Below are 9129 nucleotides of genomic sequence, written 5' to 3' on the forward strand. Positions count from 1 at the left end.
ACTAGGAAACAGACTGAGAAACCAGAGTAAAAGTTTCCCCTGCAAACCGTTCCCTTTGTGCTAGATGAACGAACGTCTCTCCACATTCTCAGTTTTGAGAGATGCATGTGTGTGAAAGCCGACATTCAACTAAATTGTTGGGAACACAAAGTTTCTTTTCAGTGGCAAACTACACTTCATACATATATACGGGGATGTAATATCTCCAAGTTTGTTTTAAAGTGATAACTGCAGGAACTTCAAACCGGCACTAGGAAACAGACTTAGAAACCAGAGTAAAAGATTCTCCTGCAACCCGTTCCCTTTCTACTAGATGAACGAACGTCTCTCCACATGCTCAGTACTGAGAGATAAGTATGTGTGAAAGCCGTCCTTCACCTAGTTTGTTGGGAACACAAAGTTTCTTTTCATTTGCAAACTCCAATCCATAAACATATCTGGGTAGGTACTAGCTCTAAATCGGTATTACAGTGAAAAATTGCAGGAAATTCAAAACGGTACTAGGAATCAGACTGAGAAACCAGAGTAAAAGTTTTCCCTGCAAACCGTTCCCTTTGTGCTAGAAGAATGAATGTCTCTCCACATGCTAAGTTCTGAGATATAAGTGTGTGTGAAAGCCGACCTTCACATAAATTGTTGAGACAAAAAGTTACTTTTCAGTTGTAAATCCCACTCCATAAATAAATATGGAGATTTAATAGTTTCAAGACGGTTTTACAGTGAAAACTTCAGGAACTTCAAACCGGCACTAGGAAACAGACTGAGAAACCAGATTAAAAGTTTCTCCAGCAAAATGTTCCCTTTGTGCTAGATGAAAGGACGTCTCTTCACATGTTCAGTTCTGAGAGATAATTGTTTGTGAAAGCCGTCCTTCACATAGCTTGTTTGGAACACAAAGATTCTTTTCATTTGCAAAATATTCTGCATACATATATATGGGGTGGTACTAGCTCCAACACGGTTTTACAGTGAAAACTGCAGGAACTTCAAACCGGCAATAGGAAACAGACTGAGAAACCAGAGTAAAAGTTTCCCCTGCAAACCGTTCCCTTTGTGATAGATGAACGAACGTCTCTCCACATGCTCAGTTCTGAGAGATAAGTGTGTGTGAAAGCCGTCCTTCACCTAGCTTGTTGTTAAAACAAAGTTTCTTTTCAGTTGCTATCTCCACTCCATACATATACACGGGGTGGTACAAGCTCCTACATGGTTTTACACTGAAAAATGCAGGAAGTTCAAACCGGCACTTGTAAACATACTGAGAAAAGGGAGAAAAGTTTCCCCTGCAACCCGGACCCTTTTTGCTAGATGAACGAACGTCTATCCACATGCTCATTTCTGAGAGATATGTGTGCGTGAAAGCCGTTCTTCACCTAGCTTGTTGGGAACACATAGTATTTTTTCAGTTGCAAACACCACTCCATACATATATATGGGGAGATACTAGCTCCAACCCTTTTTTACAGTGAAAACTGCAGGAACTTCCAACCGGCACTAGGAAACAGACTGAGAAACGAGAGTAATAGTTTCACCTGCAAACGGTTCCCTTTCTGCTAAATGAATGAACGTCTCTCCACATGCTCAGTTCTGAGAGATAACTGTGTGTGAAAGCCGTCCTTCACCTAGATTGTTGGGAACACAAAGTTTCTTTTCAGTTGGAAACTCCAATCCATACACATATACGGTGATGTACTAGCTCCAAAACTGTTTTATACTGAAAACTGCAGGAAGTTCAAACCGGCACTAGAAAACAGACTGAGAAAAGGAGAAAAAGTTTCCCCTACAACCCGATGCCTTTGTGCTAGATGAATGAACGACTCTCCACATGCTCAGTTCTGAGAGATAATTGTGTGTGAAAGACGTCCTTCACATAGCTTGTTGGGAACACAGAGTTTATTTTCAGTTGCAAACCCCACTCCATACATATATATGGGGAGGTACTAGTTCCAACACGGTTTTACAGTGAAAACAGCAGGAACTTCAAACCGCCACTAGGAAACAGACTGAGAGACCAGAGGTAATGTTTCCCCTGAAACCCGTTCCCTTTAGCTAGAAGAAGGAACGTCTCTCCACATGCTCAGTACAGAGAGAGAATTGTGTGTGAAAGAATTCCTCATATAGCTTGTTGGGAACACAAAGTTCTCTTTCAGTGGTAAACACCATTCCATAAATATATATGGGGAGGTACTAGCACCAACACGGTTTTACAGTGAAAACTGCAGGAACTTCAAACCGGCACTAAGAAACAGAGTGACAATCCAGAGAAAAATTTTCCCCTGCAACCCGTTCCCTTTGTGCGAGATGAACGAAAGTCTCTCCACATGCTCAGTTCTGAGAGATACGTGTGTGTGAAAGCCGTCCTTCACCTAGCTTGTTCGGAACACCAAGTTACTTTTGAGTTGCAAAATACATTCCATACATTTATATGGGGAAGTACTTTCTCCAACTCGGTTTTATAGTGAAAACTGCTTGAAATTCAAACCGGCACTAGGAAACAGACTGAGAAACCAGAGTAAAAGTTTCAACTGCAAACAGTTCCCTTTGTGCTAGATGAACGAACGTCTCTGCACATGCTCAGTACTGAGAGATAAGTATGTGTGAAAGCCGTCCTTCACTTAGCTTGTTGGGAACACAAAGTTTCTTTTCATTTGAAAACTCCACTCCATAAACATATCTGGGTAGGTACTAGCTCCAACACGGTATTACAGTGAAAAATTGCAGGAACTTCAAACCAGCACTAGGAAACAGACTGAGAGACCAGAGGTAATGTTTCCCCTGAAACCCGTTCCATTTAGCTAGAAGAAGGAACGTCTCTCCACATGCTCAGTACAGAGAGAGAATTGTGTGTGAAAGAATTCCTTCATATAGCTTGTTGGGAACACAAAGTTCTCTTTCAGTGTCAAACACCATTCCATATATATATATGGGGAGGTACTAGCTCCAACTCAGTTGTACAGTGAAAACTGCAGGAAATTAAAACCGGCACTAAGAAACAGACTGAGAATCCAGAGAAAAATTTTCCCCTGCAACCCGTTCCCTTTGTGCGAGATGAACGAAAGTCTCTCCACATGCTCAGTTCTGAGAGGTAAGTGTGTGTGAAAGCCGTCCTTCACCTAGCTTGTTGTTAACACAAAGTTTCTTTTCAGTTGCTATCTCCACTCCATACATATACACGGGGTGGTACAAGCTCCTACATGGTTTTACACTGAAAACTGCAGGAAATTCAAACCGGCACTTATAAACATACTGAGAAAAGGGAGTAAAGTTTCCCCTGCAACCCGGTCCCTTTGTGCTAGATGAACGAACGTCTATCCACATGCTCATTTCTGAGAGATATGTGTGCATGAAAGCCGTTCTTCACCTAGCTTGTTGGGAACACATAGTATTTTTTCAGTTGCAAACACCACTCCATACATATATATGGGGAGATACTAGCTCCAACTCTTTTTTACAGTGAAAACTGCAGGAACTTCCAACCGGCACTAGGAAACAGACTGAGAAACGAGAGTAATAGTTTCACCTGCAAACGGTTCCCTTTCTGCTAGATGAATGAAAGTCTCTCCACATGCTCAGTTCTGAGAGATAACTGTGTGTGAAAGCCGTCCTTCACCTAGATTGTTGGGAACACAAAGTTTCTTTTCAGTTGGAAACTCCAATCCATACACATATACGGTGATGTACTAGCTCCAAAATGCTTTTATACTGAAAACTGAAGGAAGTTCTAACCGGCACTAGAAAACAGACTGAGAAAAGGAGAAAAAGTTTCCCCTACAACCCGATGCCTTTGTGCTAGATGAATGAACGACTCTCCACATGCTCAGTTCTGAGAGATAATTGTGTGTGAAAGACGTCCTTCACATAGCTTGTTGGGAACACAGAGTTTATTTTCAGTTGCAAACCGCACTCCATACATATATATGGGGAGGTACTAGTTCCAACACGGTTTTACAGTGAAAAGAGCAGGAACTTCAAACCGCCACTAGGAAACAGACTGAGAGACCAGAGGTAATGTTTCCCCTGAAACCCGTTCCATTTAGCTAGAAGAAGGAACGTCTCTCCACATGCTCAGTACAGAGAGAGAATAGTGTGTGAAAGAATTCCTTCATATAGCTTGTTGGGAACACAAAGTTCTCTTTCAGTGGTAAACACCATTCCATAAGTATATATGGGGAGGTACTAGCTCCAACACGGTTTTACAGTGAAAACTGCAGGAACTTCAAACCAGCACTAGGTAACAGACTGAGAGACCAGAGGTAATGTTTCCCCTGAAACCCGTTCCATTTAGCTAGAAGAAGGAACGTCTCTCCACATGCTCAGTACAGAGAGAGAATTGTGTGTGAAAGAATTCCTTCATATAGCTTGTTGGGAACACAAAGTTCTCTTTCAGTGTCAAACACCATTCCATATATATATATGGGGAGGTACTAGCTCCAACTCAGTTGTACAGTGAAAACTGCAGGAACTTAAAACCGGCACTAAGAAACAGACTGAGAATCCAGAGAAAAATTTTCCCCTGCAACCCGTTCCCTTTGTGCGAGATGAACGAAAGTCTCTCCACATGCTCAGTTCTGAGAGATACGAGTGTGTGAAAGCAGTCCTTCACCTAGCTTGATGTGATCACATATATTCTTTTCAGTTGCAAACTCCAATCCATACATATATATGGGGAGGTATTAGCTCCAAATCGGTTTTACAGTAAAAACTGCAGGAAATTCAAACCGGCACTCTGAAACAGACTGAGAAACCGGAGTAAAAGTTTCCCCTGCAAGACGTTCCCATTGTGTTAGACGAACGAACGTCTCTCCAAATGCTCAGTTCTGTGAGATAATTGGGTGTGAAAGCCGTCCTTCAGCTAGCTTTTTGGGAACACATAGTTGCTTTTCAGTTGCAAACCCCACTCCATACATATATATGGGGAGATACTAGCTCCAACTCTGTTTTACAGTGAAAACTGCAGGAACTTCAAACCGGCACTTGTAAACATACTGAGAAAAGGGAGTAAAGTTTCCCCTGCAACGCGGTCCCTTTGTGCTAGACGAACGAACGTCTATCCACATGCTCATTTCTGAGAGATATGTATGCGTGAAAGCCGTTCTTCACCTAGCTTGTTGGGAACACAAAGTATTTTTTCAGTTGCAAACACCACTCCATACATATATATGGGGAGATTCTACCTCCAACGCTTCTTTACAGTGAAAACTGCAGGAACTTCAAACCGGCACTAGGAAACAGACTGAGAGACCAGAGTAAATGTTTCCCCTGCAACACGTTCCTTTTGTGCTAGATGAACGAACGTCTCTCCACATGCTCAATTCAGAGAAATAAGTGCGTGTGAATGCCGTCCTTCACCTATCATGTTGGGAACACATTTTCTTTTTAGTTGAAAACTCCACTCCATACATATATATAGGGTGGTACTAGTTCCAACTCGGTTTTACAGTGAAAACTGCAGGAAATCCAAACCGGCACTAGGAAACAGACTGAGAGACCAGAGGTAATGTTTCCCCTGAAACCCGATCCCTTTGTGCTAGAAGAAGGAACGTCTCTCCACATGCTCATTTCTGAGTGATATTTGTGTGTGAAAGACGTCCTTCAACTAGCTTGTTGGGAACACAGAGTTTCTTTTCAGTTGCAAACCCCACTCCATACATATATATGGGGAGGTACTAGTTCCAACTCGGTTTTACAGTGAAAACTGCAGGAACTTCAAACCGGCACTAGGAAACAGACTGAGAATAGGGAGAAAAAGTTTCCCCTGCAACCCGTTCCCTTAGTGTTAAATGAACGAACGTCCCTCAACATGCTCAGTTCTGAGAGGTAAGTGTGTGTGAAAGCCGTCCTTCACGTTGCTTGTTGGGTTCACTGTTTCTTTTCAGTTGCAAACTCCACTCCATACATATATATGGGGACGTACTAGCTCCATCTCTGTTTTACAGTGAAAACTGCAGGAAATTCAAACCGGCACTAGGAAACAGACTGAAAAACCAGAGTAAAAGTTTCCCCTGCAAACCGTTCCCTTTGTGCTAGATGAACGAACGTCTCTCCACATTCTCAGTTTTGAGAGATGCGTGTGTGTGAAAGCCGACATTCAACTAAATTGTTGGGAACACAAAGTTTCTTTTCAGTGGCAAACTACACTTCATACATATATACGGGGATGTAATATCTCCAAGTTTGTTTTAAAGTGATAACTGCAGGAACTTCAAACCGGCACTAGGAAACAGACTTAGAAACCAGAGTAAAAGATTCTCCTGCAACCCGTTCCCTTTCTACTAGATGAACGAACGTCTCTCCACATGCTCAGTACTGAGAGATAAGTATGTGTGAAAGCCGTCCTTCACCTAGTTTGTTGGGAACACAAAGTTTCTTTTCATTTGCAAACTCCAATCCATAAACATATCTGGGTAGGTACTAGCTCTAAATCGGTATTACAGTGAAAAATTGCAGGAAATTCAAAACGGTACTAGGAATCAGACTGAGAAACCAGAGTAAAAGTTTCCCCTGCAAACCGTTCCCTTTGTGCTAGAAGAATGAATGTCTCTCCACATGCTAAGTTCTGAGATATAAGTGTGTGTGAAAGCCGACCTTCACATAAATTGTTGAGACAAAAAGTTACTTTTCAGTTGTAAACCCCACTCCATAAATAAATATGGAGATTTAATAGCTTCAAGACGGTTTTACAGTGAAAATTTCAGGAACTTCAAACCGGCACTAGGAAACAGACTGAGAAACCAGATTAAAAGTTTCTCCAGCAAAATGTTCCCTTTGTGCTAGATGAACGGACGTCTCTTCACATGTTCAGTTCTGAGAGATAATTGTTTGTGAAAGCCGTCCTTCACATAGCTTGTTTGGAACACAAAGATTCTTTTCATTTGCAAAATATTCTGCATACATATATATGGGGTGGTACTAGCTCCAACACGGTTTTACAGTGAAAACTGCAGGAACTTCAAACCGGCAATAGGAAACAGACTGAGAAACCAGAGTAAAAGTTTCCCCTGCAAACCGTTCCCTTTGTGATAGATGAACGAACGTCTCTCCACATGCTCAGTTCTGAGAGATAAGTGTGTGTGAAAGCCGTCCTTCACCTAGCTTGTTGTTAAAACAAAGTTTCTTTTCAGTTGCTATCTCCACTCCATACATATACACGGGGTGGTACAAGCTCCTACATGGTTTTACAATGAAAAATGCAGGAAGTTCAAACCGGCACTTGTAAACATACTGAGAAAAGGGAGAAAAGTTTCCCCTGCAACCCGGACCCTTTTTGCTAGATGAACGAACGTCTATCCACATGCTCATTTCTGAGAGATATGTGTGCGTGAAAGCCGTTCTTCACCTAGCTTGTTGGGAACACATAGTATTTTTTCAGTTGCAAACACCACTCCATACATATATATGGGGAGATACTAGCTCCAACCCTTTTTTACAGTGAAAACTGCAGGAACTTCCAACCGGCACTAGGAAACAGACTGAGAAACGAGAGTAATAGTTTCACCTGCAAACGGTTCCCTTTCTGCTAAATGAATGAACGTCTCTCCACATGCTCAGTTCTGAGAGATAACTGTGTGTGAAAGCCGTCCTTCACCTAGATTGTTGGGAACACAAAGTTTCTTTTCAGTTGCAAACTCCAATCCATACACATATACGGTGATGTACTAGCTCCAAAACTGTTTTATACTGAAAACTGCAGGAAGTTCAAACCGGCACTAGAAAACAGACTGAGAAAAGGAGAAAAAGTTTCCCCTACAACCCGATGCCTTTGTGCTAGATGAATGAACGACTCTCCACATGCTCAGTTCTGAGAGATAATTGTGTGTGAAAGACGTCCTTCACATAGCTTGTTGGGAACACAGAGTTTATTTTCAGTTGCAAACCCCACTCCATACATATATATGGGGTGGTACTAGTTCCAACACGGTTTTACAGTGAAAACAGCAGGAACTTCAAACCGCCACTAGGAAACAGACTGAGAGACCAGAGGTAATGTTTCCCCTGAAACCCGTTCCCTTTAGCTAGAAGAAGGAACGTCTCTCCACATGCTCAGTACAGAGAGAGAATAGTGTGTGAAAGAATTCCTTCATATAGCTTGTTGGGAACACAAAGTTCTCTTTCAGTGGTAAACACCATTCCTTAAGTATATATGGGGAGGTACTAGCTCCAACACGGTTTTACAGTGAAAACTGCAGGAACTTCAAACCGGCACTAAGAAACAGAGTGACAATCCAGAGAAAAATTTTCCCCTGCAACCCGTTCCCTTTGTGCGAGATGAACGAAAGTCTCTCCACATGCTCAGTTCTGAGAGATACGAGTGTGTGAAAGCAGTCCTTCACCTAGCTTGATGTGATCACATATATTCTTTTCAGTTGCAAACTCCAATCCATACATATATATGGGGAGGTATTAGCTCCAAATCGGTTTTACAGTAAAAACTGCAGGAAATTCAAACCGGCACTCTGAAACAGACTGAGAAACCGGAGTAAAAGTTTCCCCTGCAAGACGTTCCCATTGTGTTAGACGAACGAACGTCTCTCCAAATGCTCAGTTCTGTGAGATAATTGGGTGTGAAAGCCGTCCTTCAGCTAGCTTTTTGGGAACACATAGTTGCTTTTCAGTTGCAAACCCCACTCCATACATATATATGGGGAGATACTAGCTCCAACTCTGTTTTACAGTGAAAACTGCAGGAACTTCAAACCGGCACTTGTAAACATACAGAGAAAAGGGAGTAAAGTTTCCCCTGCAACGCGGTCCCTTTGTGCTAGACGAACGAACGTCTATCCACATGCTCATTTCTGAGAGATATGTATGCGTGAAAGCCGTTCTTCACCTAGCTTGTTGGGAACACAAAGTATTTTTTCAGTTGCAAACACCACTCCATACATATATATGGGGAGATTCTACCTCCAACGCTTCTTTACAGTGAAAACTGCAGGAACTTCAAACCGGCACTAGGAAACAGACTGAGAGACCAGAGTAAATGTTTCCCCTGCAACACGTTCCTTTTGTGCTAGATGAACGAACGTCTCTCCACATGCTCAATTCAGAGAAATAAGTGCGTGTGAATGCCGTCCTTCACCTATCATGTTGGGAACACATTTTCTTTTTAGTTGAAAACTCCACTCCATACAT

Source organism: Camelus bactrianus, chromosome 25 (assembly GCF_048773025.1).
Source record: "Camelus bactrianus isolate YW-2024 breed Bactrian camel chromosome 25, ASM4877302v1, whole genome shotgun sequence".
Classification (NCBI taxonomy): domain Eukaryota; kingdom Metazoa; phylum Chordata; class Mammalia; order Artiodactyla; family Camelidae; genus Camelus; species Camelus bactrianus.